The 14,333-nt window shown below is 48.3% G+C and overlaps 1 protein-coding gene and 1 long non-coding RNA gene across 4 annotated transcripts in view; one reads left to right on the forward strand and one right to left on the reverse strand.

Moving 5' to 3' along the window:
- Positions 1–6,688: 6,688 nt before the first annotated feature.
- Positions 6,689–14,333, reverse strand: part of LOC140390041 (uncharacterized) — a 130,755-nt gene continuing 123,110 nt past the window's right edge. For all 3 annotated transcript variants that reach the window (XR_011934541.1, XR_011934540.1, XR_011934542.1), the window contains exons 3-4: positions 11,399–11,448; positions 6,689–7,030 (exon numbers count right to left, since the gene is read on the reverse strand). This is a non-coding gene — a long non-coding RNA (uncharacterized lncRNA). The remainder of the gene's footprint in view (positions 7,031–11,398; positions 11,449–14,333) is intronic.
- Positions 6,924–14,333, forward strand: part of LOC140390040 (single-pass membrane and coiled-coil domain-containing protein 1-like) — a 63,176-nt gene continuing 55,766 nt past the window's right edge. The window contains exon 1 of the mRNA XM_072474892.1: positions 6,924–6,992. The gene's annotated coding sequence lies outside the window, so the exon portion shown is untranslated. The remainder of the gene's footprint in view (positions 6,993–14,333) is intronic.

The following is a 14,333-nucleotide window of genomic DNA, read 5'->3' on the forward strand; positions in this document are numbered from 1 at the left end:
ATTTTTTATAGAACTCGACCGGGAAACCGTCCGGCCCCGGTGCCTTCCCCGCCTGCATGCTTCCTATCCCTTTGATCAGCTCCTCCAGCCCAATCGGGGCCCCCAATCCCGCCACCATTCCCTCTTCCACCTTTGGAAACCTCAATTGGTCCAGGAAGCGGCCCATCCCTCCCTCCTCCCGTGGGGGCTTGGACCGGTACAATTCCTCGTAGAAGTCCCTGAAGACCCCATTGATGCCAGCTCCACTCCGCACCACGCTCCCTCCCCTGTCCTTAACTCCCCCGATCTCCCTAGCTGCGTCCCGCTTCCGAAGCTGATGCGCCAGCAATCCGGCTTGCCTTTTTCCCATACTCGTAAATCGCCCCCTGGGCCTTCCTCCACTGCACCTCCGCGTTCCTGGTGGTCACCAGGTTGAATTTGGCCTGGAGGCTACACCTCTTCCTCAACAATCCTTCCTCGGGCTCCTCCGCATACCTCCTGTCTACCCTCACCATCTCCCCCACCAGCCTCTCCCCCCGCTCCCTCCGCTCCTTGTGGGCCCTAATGGAGATAGCTCTCCCCTCACCACCGCCTTCAGTGCCTCCCATACCATCCCCACTCGGACCTCCCCGTTGTCGTTGGTCTCCAGGTACCTCTCTATACTTCCTCGGACCCGCTCGCTCACATCCTCGTCTGCCAACAGCCCCACCTCCAAGCGCCACAGCGGGCGCTGGTCCCTCTCCTCCCCCATCTCCAAGTCCACCCAATGCGGGGCATGGTCCGAAATGGCTATTGCCGAATACTCAGTATCCTCTACTCTCGCTATCAACGCCCTACTCAAGATGAAAAAGTCGATTCGGGAATAAGCCTTATGGACATGTGAGAAGAATGAAAATTCCCTAGCCCCCGGCCTTGCAAATCTCCAAGAGTCCACCTCTCCCATCTGGTCCATAAACCCCCTCAGCACTCTAGCCGTCGCCGGCTTCCTACCCGTCCTAGACCTGGAGCGATCCAATGCCGGGTCCAGCACCATGTTAAAGTCTCCCCCCATTATCAGGACCCCCACTTCCAAGTCTGGGATCCGACCCAACATACGCCGCATAAAACCTGTATCGTCCCAGTTCGGGGCATACACATTGACCAGTACCACCCTCTCTCCCTGCAAACACTTACCATTATGTACCTGCCGCCATTATCTGCCACAATGCTCGACGCCTCAAATGACACCTTCTTTCCCACCAAGATCGCCACCCCTCGATTTTTGGCATCCAGCCCCGAGTGAAACACCTCACCTACCCACCCTTTCCTCAATCTTACCTGGTCTGCCACCTTCAGGTGTGTCTCCTGAAGCATAACCACATCCGCCTTGAGCCCCTTCAGGTGCGCGAACACCCGGGCCCGCTCAACCGGCCCATTCAGTCCCCTTACATTCCAGGTTATCAGCCGGATCAGGGGGCTATCCGCCCCCTCCCCCGCCGACTAGCCATGACCCCTCCTTGGCCAGCCACGCGTCTGCACCCCACACCCGGCCCAATTCCCACAGCGGCATACCCCCGTCTCGACCCCCCTCACTCGCTCCAGCTCCTCCTTGACCATAGCAGCAGCAACTCAATTCCCCCGCCCCGAACACCCCCCCCCCCCCGGGCTAGGACCCATCCTAGCTGATTTACTCCCCACATTGTACTTCCGCAAGTCAGCTGACTCCTGCTGACCCCGGCCACTCCCGCCTCTCCTTCGACTCCTCCCATTGTGTGGCACACCCTCCTCTCCCGTCCCCGGCAGTGGATTAGATCAGCGCGGTTAGATGTTCGGGCGTGCGGCCAATGGTCTCACCTTTCCGTCTGGCTCCGCGGACGAATCCGCCATGGAGCTCGGCGCGGCCGCTGGAGGCTGCCGCCGTGTGTATGCGCGGACACCAAACGGAATTGCGGGGGCCCGCATCCTTAGCAAAAGCTACAAGATTTATTCCAGAATCCTGCTAGTCCCCTGCAGGTCATTGAATTAGCTCAACGTTTTTACAGGAATCTCTGGAGTAAAACTCCACCGTTTTTACGCCGGCGTGGGGACACAGTCCCATTTTGGGACACTCCAGCCCAGTGATTGTGTGTGGATCAATTGCATTCTTTCTGGGTTTGAAATATTGCAGAGGGAGTGACTGGAAATGGCCCTTGCAGTTGCAAAAGATGTCCTGGAGATGGAGGAAATCACTCAGGAGGATTTACAAAGTGAATTGAAAGCAAAGCCGTTGAGTTTGGCAGAGAAAGTGCAGTTCGTCCTACCAAAAGAGGGAAAGAAGGTAGAGATATTACTAACCATAGCTCAATATTTAAACTTATCAGTAACAGAGGGTAACCCATTAGAATTAGCTCAAATCCAATTAAGAATAAAAGAATTGAAAAATGCAGCAAAAAGAGAGAAATTGAGATGGCAAATGAAGGAGAGGAAAAAGAAAGAGAATTTGAACTTCGGAAACTGACACTTCAAGGAGAGCAACAATTTAAAGTCTTGGAGGCAAAGGCAGGAGCTGAGAAGGTTTTAGGGGAAGAAGAAATACCCCCTAGTCCAAAGTTTAATAGGGACATGTTTACATATATACAAGCCGTGTCAAGAATCAATGAGAAAAATGTTGAAGTGTACTTTATATCTTTTGAGGAAGTAGCTAAACAATTGAACTGGCCAAAGAACATGTGAGTGGTGTGAGGCACGATCAATTGAACAAAAACTAGAGTTGGATACAACTGAGGCTTTATTGCTCTAAGATGTGTGGCCTCCCACAGCAGCTGTCAAAATGGCTGCTGAATGGAGGACACGCATATTTATACTCCGCCTACTGGGCGGAGCCAGCAGGCAGGGACTACCGGCGAACCTGTAGTACAGGTCCTATCTTACATCACCTAATACAGGTGCAACAGTGGTTTACCACATTGTGTTGGTTCAAACAAAGCTTGTAGGTGGAGCTAGTGATGTGTTTGCCTCACTATCAGAGGAGGTATCTATGGATTATGATGTGGTGAAGCAGGCCATATTAAGTGCCTACAAACTAGTGCCAGATGCCTACAGACAGAGGTTTAGAGATCTAAGAGAAGAACCAGGCAAACCTATGTAGAATTTGAAGAATTAAATAAACGCGAGAGGTGGACAAGGGCACTAAAAAATAAACCAAACGTCTGAGGCCCTTCGGGAGATAATTGAGAGGAATTTAAAGGTTCACTTCCTGCAGTAGTGAGAATTCATTTCCCCCCCCCCCTTTGCTGCTGTAATCCTCCCTCCATACCCCCATACCCCCATTCCCCCCTCCCACCCCCTGAATGCCATGGGTATTCCGAGTCTGAAGACACATCCACTCCATCCCCAAAAAGAGCTACTAAACTCCCCTCTTTAAACTGAGAAAAGAGCTGCCCCGCGGTGTCCTTTAGAGAGTTTTTCAAACCGCCCTCCCAGCATTGATTCCCATTGTTTCCCAAATCAGGGAATCCCCAGAAAGGTTTACTAGTGAGAATTCATGTGGAAGACCAGCAAGTTGAAATGGCTGACTATTTTGAATTGGTACATAATGCAAAGTTTAGTGTCCGACATCAATTTCAGTCTGCGAAGGATAGAAACTGGGGACATGAGACGTTCACAGGGGGTCGGTCCATGCAGAGGAGGTGTAGTTGTGACGTTAAAGAGAGTTTGCCTCAGAGTAAAATGGAACCCAATGATAGTAGTAGAGAGGCAGGGAAAGTTTTCATTGTAATAAAGTTGGACATGTGAAGTCGCAGTGTTGGTGGCTTACGGAAAGTACTGGGAAGACAGACTGGATAAAACAGGCAAACCAGTAAGGTTTATTAAAGTGGCAGCGAAAATTGCCCCAGTGGAAGAGGTGCCACAGAGTTCAGAAGCTGGTGGATGAGCAAATATCAAAACCTTTTCAGGATTTTATTTATGAGGGTAAAGTTTACTCGTGTACAAGGTGAAGAAGATAAGAAGATTAAGATCTTACCGGATACAGGAGCAAGTTAGTCTTCAATGGTGAGAGAGTGTGGAGTTGGTGGTGAGAGCAGTAGTGTGCCACTATGTAAGGTAAAGTTAGAAAGTCCATTGAAAAGTGAAGTGATAGTAGGAATAATAGAGAACCTATCAGTGCCAGGAGTGAAATTTATCCTGGGTAATGATATAGCTGGATTACAGATGGCAGTGCAGCCTACTGAAGTTGAAGAGCTGGTGGAAAGTTAAACAACAGAGATGTTGCAAAATGTATATCCGGGAGTGTTTCCTTATTGTGTAGAAACCTGATAACAAAACCACAGGGTGAGCCAGGAGGAAGAGGACTTGAGGAGTACTGATTGAGAGGCTGAGATTCAATTGTCTGACACCATGTTTAATCAGATGGTTAGCCAAAGGCAAGAACAGTTGGTGAATGAAGCAGATATCTTAATTCAAACAAGTTGGTTGAATTACAACAAAGAAATTGAGAGATGAAGAAGTTGTACCAGAAAACATATCCGGAAAAGGAATCTGAGTATATACGGGAATGTTATTACATTAGAAATAATGTGTTGATGAGGAAATGGAGAACTTTACATATTCAAGCAAATGAGAAATGGGCAGAAATGGTTCATCAAGTGGTATTACCGGTAGTTTATCGAAAGGAGGTTTTGCGGGTAGCGCATGAGGTTCCAGTAGGGGGTTGTTTAGGGATGAGGAAGACTCGAGCAAAAATACGAAGATATTTCTATTGGCCTGGACTGCATAAGAATATGGATTTTGCCATACATGTCACACATGTCAGGTAATAGGGAAACCTCAGACGGTAATCAAACCAGCACCTTTAATACCCATTCCTGCATTCGAGGAACCATTTAAAGCAAGATTTAGTGGGCCTTATCAGATCAAAAGGAAACTGAGAGAGGTGAATCATTTGAAAAGAACACCAGACAGAAGTAGAACTCCTAGAGTCTTTTTCAAATCATTGATCATCTCCGCTTCTATCACCCTTGAAGACAACGAGTTCCAGTTCATTGCCATTCACAGCACAAATACGGTTCTTTCTTATATCCCCCTTGGATTTCTTTACCAAAACCTTTGAAAGTGAACTTTCAGAATAAGAACAGTGAGCAAAGGCCTTTCACACACTTGGTCAATGAAGCAGGTGTGAAGTTTCAATTCTTATGGGAACTTAGCTGCTGTCATGTTCCAGTATTTTTGGGATTTCTGGTTAGTATTTTAAAAAGCTGAACGAAAGGTTGCAAAAGATGGTTGCATGGGCATCACCTGAATTCTTTTGTGGATTGAAACCACTTCGCTGCCTCAAGAGGGAACAAAAGGAACCTTCCAGACTGATGGTGAATCCATGCCTTTTCCTGAAACTAATTCAAAAGGGTCAATCAACTGAGTCATTCAAATGCAAAGAAAGAGGCAGTCCCAAACTCTCACCACGTCAAACAAGAGAGACCGCCACCAAAAGCCATTCAACCAGTTGCCAGTCAGCCAAGAAGTTAAGGTGATAAATAGCGATACCCAGATAGTGGACTCCCTCCCCCATCCCACCACCCGACCCCAACCTGTTCCAACTTCAAGTTCACCTGCGAACAAATCTCCTTGAAATATGACAATAAGAAACCTCACAGCTTACTGAGACGGTTGGGTAGTTGGGTGGGTTGGTGGGAGGGATATTGTTGGATGGGGGAGTTGGTCGAAGGAGTCACGTGGTTGGCAGCGGAGCCATGGGGGGTTGGTTGGGGAGTGGGTTGGGGGTCGAATGTTCATTCGGGCAGTCAGGTGGTTGGTGGTTGATCAGTGTGGAGATGGTCATTGGGGGTGGGGGGGGGACAGTAGGGGGTTTTGGCTGTTCAGTGAGGGGGATCGGATGGTAAGTGAGGGGGGGGTTGGATGGTATGTGGAGAGTTCAGATGATCAAGGAGGGTTTGGATGGTCAGTTGGGGTGGGTCAGGTTGTCAGTGAGGGGGGGTCAAGTTGTTAGTGTTGGGGGTATTTGAAGGTCAGGTAGTATTGGGGTGGGGGCGGGGGGGGGGGGGGGAGGGAGTCAGGGTGTTGCGGGGATCTCATAGGGTTGTTGGGGGGTGACGGGTGTCCAATACCAGATTAGGTCCCAAGTTCCTCCCAGCTCTTTGACAGGCTCCCTTCTCCTGACACACCAGGTCAAATCTTCCAGTGTTCTTTGAAAATTATTCCACTCAGTTTTCTGAGTATTCCCCAACCAACTTGTCAATCTCTCCTTAGTTCTGTCTATCTCTGACCTTCTATCCTGCCCCACTCCCCATCCACCCCATCTCCAACTATACAATTCTTACATTTCAGTTCTGTAGAAGGGTATTACAGACTGGAAACGATAACTGTGTTTCTCTCTGCACAGATTCAGCCCAGGCCTGCTGAGGATCCAGCAATTTCTGTTTCATTTCTGATTTAACTGTTGTTTTTTTCTTTAAGAATAGAACAAAACCAATGAGACAAAGTAGGACTACCTTAAATGTCCCAAGGCTTTGGGGGCATAATCTTAAATTGAACACCATTAAAGTCTTGTATTCCACTAAACTTTCTTAGCTGTCGACTGTTTTCCCACATTCACAAAACAACTCCAGTTGCCTCAACGATTATGTTTGATGATGTTGAAATTGTTGATTGTGGCTCATGAACTCATAAGTGCTAATTGTTACATGACAGCCCCATGTCGTGGACTAGAGATTGTTCACATACATGACATAACCAGTTTCACAAAGTTGCCAGTATTCATAATTTAATAATTTGATTAATCAGTCAGTCAAACTGTGAACTCAGGTTACTTAACCTCAATACTCCTGTTTGATTCAGACAGAAAAGGAAATTAACAAAATTTAGTCAGTATAGCCTTGTAGAAGATGTAGTGATTAAAATCCTTGGACTACTCCTAATATCAGTGACAGAGAATTTAACTTCTCAGTCTGTGGAAAGAGCTGGAGCCAATTGAGGTATGAAACAACACAACAGAGTTAAACACACAGATATCTGGAAAAGATCGACATTCTTGAAAGTTGGTAAGTCACCTGGTCCAGATGGACCGCATCTTAGATTTCTGAAAGACATAAAGATAGCAAATAGCAGAGGTATTGGCCACAATCTTTTAATCTTCATTAGACACAACTGCAAAGGACTGGAGGATTGCTAATGTTACACCACAATTCACAGTAAGGATGAGGGATAAACCAGGAAAGTTTAAGCCAGTCAATCTAATGTTGGTGGTGGGATAGTTATTGGAAGCCATTAACAGGGACAAGGTAATCATTCATTTGGAAAGGCATAGGCTAGTCAAGAAGAACCAAAATGGACTTGTTAAAGGCAAATCATGTCTGACTATCTTGCTGGAATTCTTTCCTGAGGTCCCAGAGAAGGATCTATCTTTCCCCATATCATTGACGCTGGCCTATCAAGTCACACTGACTGTGCATCTATATATTCATTCAAATGGTCCATACATCCCGACTCTGTTGTAACTGAAACATATAAGTCCTGAGGGATATTGGCAGGGTGGATGTGGAGAGGGTGTTTCCTCTTGTGGGTGAATCTAGAACAATGGGGTGTCACTGTTTAAAAATAAGGTGTCACCCATTTAAGGCAGAGATCGGGTAAAGTTTTACTCTGAGGGTCATGAGTCTCTGGAACTCTCTTCCTGAACAGACAGTGGACGCAGAGTCTTCGAATATTTTTAAGGCAGAGCTGGAGAGATTCTTGATAAGCAAGGGGATGAAAGGTTACTGGGGGTGGGCGGGAATGTGGAATTGAACTAACAATCAGATCAGCCACCATTTTATTGATTGGAAAAGCAGGCCCGAGGGGATAAAAGGCTCATTCCTGCTCCATGTTCATATGTTCATATATTTATTGGTCCACCTAATTTAGAGGTGACCAATCCTCCATTTGATACTCAATTGTCTCCTGCTTCTGTTGCTGGTTGACCATAAATGGTGTTGTCATATATCCTATTGCCCTGAAGTGGAGTTAATGTAGGATTGTTTCATACATCCTTTATCTCTAATATACTTTCAAAGCTTAGGGAATACTGAAAATATCTGTTTCAAATTATTTATTAAAACATGTCATTGTGATGATAATACAATACAATCCCATATATATGTAATGTGTATAGGTAGAATCAGGATCTCATATACTAAGAACCTTGTAATGATGCACATTGCAGATTTATTAATAAATACCTGGCAGGATTCTCTGACCCCCCCGCCAGGTCGGAGAATCACCGGAGGCTGGCGTGAATCCCGCCCCCGGTGGTTGCCGAATTCTCCGGCACCGGATATTCGGCGGGGTCGGGAAACGGGCCGCGCTAGTCGGCGAGCCCCCCCCCCCCCCTGGCGATTCTCCGGCCCGCCATGGGCTGAAGTCCCGCTGCTGGAATGCCTGTCCACTCCATCCTGCTGGGACACCCCGCCCCGCCTGGTAGGGGAGAATCCCGGCCCTGTTGTGTATCTAAAGAAGAAAAACTCTACAGAGACCAGCAGCTCCCTGGTTGCCCTAGAGAAGCCTATAAGCTGCCCAAGACCCCCAGATGTCTTCTGCATAATAGAGGACTCCACTCCCTGGGGTCATTACCCACTCTCGGTCCCAATTGGTCCCCAAGCCAGGTGGCCCTTTCCTGCTGTGTTGCCCTTAAAGGGACAATCATCACCAATCGCCACAGACTCTTTCAGGTCACTACGCAATGTTCTGGACTACTATGTCTGTCTCAATAAAACAAGATGGAGGTCTCCAAGGAGGTCCAGTGACTCGTAACCTTTATCTGTTTCACATTGTGTGCGTGTGTGATGTTGATCCAGGTGCTATCATGATAAGGTTACCTTTGTTGTGCCTGTGTTTGATGTTTATCTCATCCAGTCTTCATTGTCAAACGCCTTCTCTACAGCGGAGTTCTTTCAGCAATCAGTATTCTTTCTCTTGATTGGTTAGAAACCTCTGTGGTGCATCTGTTTATCTTTCTTGTGCGTTTGAACTTACCTTAATATATCATTTGTTTTCATGCCAATTGGTCTACTCTATTGAACACTCGCAGGTAACTATAATTCAAGGGCGGCAAGGTGGCACAGCTCTAGAGACCCGGGTTCAATTCCGGCCTCGGGTGACTGACTGTGTGGAGTTTGTATGTTCTCCCCATGCCTGCATGGGTTTCCTCCGGGTGCTCCGGTTTCCTCCCACACTCCAAAGATGTGCAGGTTAGGCGGATTGGCCATGCTAAATTGCCCCTTAGGTGGGGTTGCTGGGTTATGGGGATTGGGTGGAGGCGTAGCCTTAAGTAGGGTGGTCTTTCCAAGGGCCGGTGCAGACTCGATGTGCCTAATGGCCTCCTTCTGCGCTGTAGATTCTGTGATCTACGTTCTCTACATTGTTGACTGTGTGATGGTTATAGGCTGCCTCTGCCAAACAGCAAACGGGCTGTGTGTACAGAATGGCAGCAGTGCCAAGTGCCATTCATTGTCTCCTGCTCTGCTATTGCCTGGACCTCTCTCAGCTCACTCCACTGATGAAGTGTCTGTCCTCTATGGCGCGCAGTCCCAACTGGCTGGCACACTGGTAAGCCATTTAATCCGAAAAACTGAGTCAAGAAGGAGTGGCAGCTGATGACAGCTGGAAAGGAATGGCATTACAAGCTCTATCATTCCTGCCCAAAGGCAGGTATGTCATGGTTATTGACTCAGCATTGTAATGATGATAATGGCACAAGATGTTGCAATATGCCAGTGGCAAACCATTGCACTATGGTACTAAATTAAGCTGCCATTCTCAATCTGTGTGCCTTGGCTTTGAAGCTGGGATTTGTTGCTCTCTGCTCACCAATTGTGGACTTCAGATAGGAGCGAAACAGCTACGTAAGCTCGCTTTCTCCATGTTCCTTCTTTCTTTTGAGCCACACCCAGTGCCATACAACATGCTTGCCTATACGTGAGAAATTGCAAATAAGGGAACTAAGTCCTGAAACATATTTCCTGTTACGTGTACCATTGGAATCTTGGCCACTGGCATTGACTGGTAACACAGAAGAAAATTAATATTAAAAAAAAACATAACTCTCATTTCACAGGCTCCTGGCATCATTGCACAAGGATAAGCTGAGGTCACGTGTTGTTAAATTTCTCTCCCTTTCTACGTTCTTGTCTTTCTACCCCTCCCTCCTGTCCCCATTCTGGACTGACCACCCACCTCCAACCCCAGGCAAAGGAGAGGTGAGAAATCCACCTTATAATGGCGGGATTCTCTGTTTGGGAGTCTCTGAGGTGAATTGTTCGCCTACCCAGCTACGTGTTCCTCGGCAGCATGCCGTCACCGGCAGTGGGATTCTCCGTTTCCGACCAATGGGATTTCCCATTGTGGCCACCCCATACCACCGGGAAACCCATAGGTGGGGGTGCGCTGCCAGCGGAACGGAGAATACTACCGGCGGAGAATTCACCCGATGTTCTCCCGCAGGAGGGGAATTGGAACTGATTTTCGCTCTGATCAGGAAGCAATTCACTATCCTTGCCTTGCAAATTTATGCATGCCGAGGAATACAAGCGATTCCCAAGGGAATCCCACTATTGGGCTCCCATTTTAAACGGGCAGCCCGATAGCAATGTCCCACGTATGGCACGGTGGCGCAGTGGTTGGCATTGTTGCCTTACTACGCTGAGGACCTGGGTTCGATCCCGGCCCCGGGTCACTGTCCATAAGGAGTTTGCACATTCTCCCCGTGTATGCGTGGGTCTCACGCCTCAACCCAAAGATGTGCAGGGCAGGTGGATTGGCCACACTAAATTTCCCTTTAAAAAAAAGCAATGTCCCATGGCTGGCCACTGCCCCCCTCACTGCATAGCAGCCCCCCAGCACCCCCGCATTGCAAAGAGGCTGCCCATGCCCCCCCCCACCCCCGCATCACGAATCAGTCTGCCACCCCCCATATTTTCCCTCAAGTATAGGGTGATCTTTTTGCCCACCTGCCAGAGGCCCTCTGAATAGGGGGACACTCCCAGAATCCCCCTAACTACATGGACCCCGTCCCAGATACCCTCTAACTAACGGATCCCATCACAGAGACCCCCTGAATAGGGGAACCCCCCCAAAGACCTCCCCCAAAAAAGGGAATCCCCACAGATGCCCGAACTAAATGGAACCCCCCCAGAGACCCCTAACTGAACGAACACCCCACAAGGCCCCCTGAATAAGGGGATCCTTCAGGAGACCCCTAAATAAAGAAACCCCCATGGACTCCTGAAGTAATGGGAACACCCCCGATACCCTCTAACTAAAGGGACCCCCCCCCCCCAGAGACCCCCTAATTAAAGGAACATCCCCACAGAACCCCCCCGCCCCCTCCCCTCGCAGTAAAGAGATTCCTCTCTGGAAGTTAGAGAGCAATCCAGACAGGGCCAGTGAAAATAACTACTGTTGTAACACTCACCTGGGCATACACCTGCTGGCTCAGACAGAGGAAGCATCAGGTATCCATTCCTGGAAAGAGAAAGCACCGACGTGTGTTTAAACCCCTCAGATCCTTTAGCTGCAAGCCATTCATTCATTTCTCTTACTGGGCTGTGAGTGACAGCTTCCACAAACACAGATATGAGCATTGCTTCATTCGTCTCCCTTCATGGACGAGTGACCACAATATTTACAAACATCAACCACTTTGAAAAGAGTTAAGTGCTGTCAATCTCCAGCTCAGCACTTCAAAATCACTCAAGCATGAAGGGGGATGATTGGAATGCACTTAACTCTCTTTGAAGTGGTTGATGATTGGACACGTGGTGCTTCCTCTGTCTGAGCCAGCAGATGTATGCCCAGGTGAGTGTTATAACAATACTTTTTTTCACTGCCCCTGTCTTGACTGCTCTCTAGCTTCCAGACAGGGGTCTCTTTTCTGGGGGTGGTGGGGGTGTCTGTGGGGTTGTTCCTTTAGTTAGGAAGTCTTTATGGGGAGGGTCCCTTTAGTTAGGTGGTGTTCCCATCTGTTTGGGAGTTAGGGGGTCTCTGCGGGCATACCCTTTGTTTAGGGTATCTCTGCAGGAGGTTTCTTTATTTAGGGGTCTCTGTGGGGTCCCTTTAGTTAGTGGGATTCTGGGGGCTCCCTTTACTTAGGGGGTCTGTGTGGGGGTTCCTTTATATAGAGGGACTCTGTGGGGGGGCGTCCTTTAGTTATGGGGTCTCTGGGGAGGTCCATTTAGGTAGAGGGTCTGTGGGGCATCTTTATTTAGGAGGTCTCTTGGGGGTTCCCCCTTTTCAGGGGGTCTCAGGGGTCCCCCTATTTAGGTGGTCTCGAGGGGGGTCCTCCTACCATGGGGGTCTTTGTGGGAGGGTCCCAATATTCAGGGGGTATCTCTATCTAGGGGGTATGTGGAGGTATCTGGTGTTTCTGAGAGGTTCTGGCAGGGGAGGTGTCATGTGAGAGTACCCTTTAAGAAATGGGTGTTTAAGAAATGTACCTTTAAGAAATGGAGCTGCTCATGTTACTGGAGTGATGTCAGAGTGTGGGTGGAGCTGAGCTCTACTTCTGCTTTTTAGTTTCAGTTTGAGAAAGAGCTTGGGTGTGTCTGTGTTTTTCAGTGAGCTGAATCTGAAGTTAAAAGTTAGCTGCACTGCTGTGATCTCTGCCATCCAAAGACTATCTATGGATCATTTGGTGAATTCAGAAGAATTATAAATGTTTTCAGACTTGAATGTAAACCCTAATGTGCTCCTGTTTGAAGGTTTGTTAAGTCTTTTGGATGTTAAAAGGACAGCATACAGATTACTTAGTGTTGTATTCTTTGGGGGGTGTATTTGATTTACTGGTTGCTAAGATATTCACTTTGTTTTAAAAAGGTTAACTTGAGTTCATAGAATAAACATTGTTTTGTTTTTTAAAAAAACACTGGTCCATGTCTGCTGTACCACACCTGTAGAGTGAGCCGTGTGCTCCCCATACCACAATCTATTAAAAGTTGTGGGTCAGGTGAACTCCATGATACACTTTGGGGTTCTCTAAACCCTGACCCATAACAGAGGGGTGGGCAGGTGGTGCATTGTGCACGGGAGGATGGCCCTCGGATGGACTTTGAACATAGAACATACAGTGCAGAAGGAGGCCATTTGGCCCATCGAGTCTGCACCGACCCACTTAAGCCCACACTTCCACTCTATCCCCATAACCCAATAACCCTTCCTAACCTTTTTGGACACTAAGGGCAATTTATCATGGCCAATCCACCTAACCTGCACGTCTTTGGACTGTGGGAGGAAACCGGAGCACCCGGAGGAAACCCACGCACACACGGGGAGAACATGCAGACTCCGCACAGACAGTGACCGAGCAGGGGCCCTGGCGCTGTGAAGCCACAGTGCTAGTCACATGTGCTACCGTTGACTTTGTGGTCAACTCCCTTAAGGAGGTACCCTCTTTGCCCACCACCAGGTCCACCACATCAGGGTCATGCTGGTAAATCCCATTGATCCTTGCCCATGTGATTCCCGGCCCAAAGAACCAGAGAATCACGTGGGCATTCACTATTAAGTATGGATTAATTTGCATCCATTTGCAAGCTCCCACTGGTACGCAGGCACAAACCCTGATCCTGCTGCCAGCGGGGGGGGGGGGGAGCGGCGGCGGCGCAGGGCCATCGCAAACGGATCAGTGCCCACCGGCACCTGGCACCGATCCCAATTTCCTCTGGGCACCCCATTCTCTGCCACATCAGGAACCCCGTTGCCAGCATTGCAAGGTGGAGAATCCAGGCCAAACTGCTAATAGGTCCGTGGCCAGGGTCTGCATGTGTTGTTATGGCAGTAGGAAGCCCCGTTACATCAAAGATGTTTCACCAAGTCACAGGATTGGAAAAATCTAGCTCTGAGTTGACTCCAATTCAACCCATACCATTACAGCCACATGCACAGACACTGCAGCTGGGACCATTTGTCTTCCCTAACCCAGGCAATATAACAACATGAATAGTCCATGTCCTTTAAAGTGACTGGACTTTACTAGTCAGATTACTAGAAACTTTGGATTATAAACCAATATAGCTCCCCACTCATCTCCCCCATGGGTAGACAGTGGCGTAGTGGCACTGTCACTGGGTCAGTAATCCAGTAGCCTAAGATAATACTTTGAGGACATGGGTTCAAATCCATGGAATTGAAAGCCAGTCTCAGTAATGTAAACTATCATCGATTGTTGTATAAACCCATCTGGTTCACTAATGTCCCATTCGGGAAGGAAATCTGCCACCCTTACCTGGTCTGGCCTACAGGTGACTCCAGCCCCACATGCAATGTGCTTAACTGCCCCCTGAAATGGCTGAGCAAGACACTCAGTTCAAGGACAGTTAGGCATGGGGAACAAATGCTGACTCAGCCAGCAA

This window comes from Scyliorhinus torazame, chromosome 14 (genome assembly GCF_047496885.1).
Source record: "Scyliorhinus torazame isolate Kashiwa2021f chromosome 14, sScyTor2.1, whole genome shotgun sequence".
Taxonomy (NCBI): Eukaryota; Metazoa; Chordata; class Chondrichthyes; order Carcharhiniformes; family Scyliorhinidae; genus Scyliorhinus; species Scyliorhinus torazame.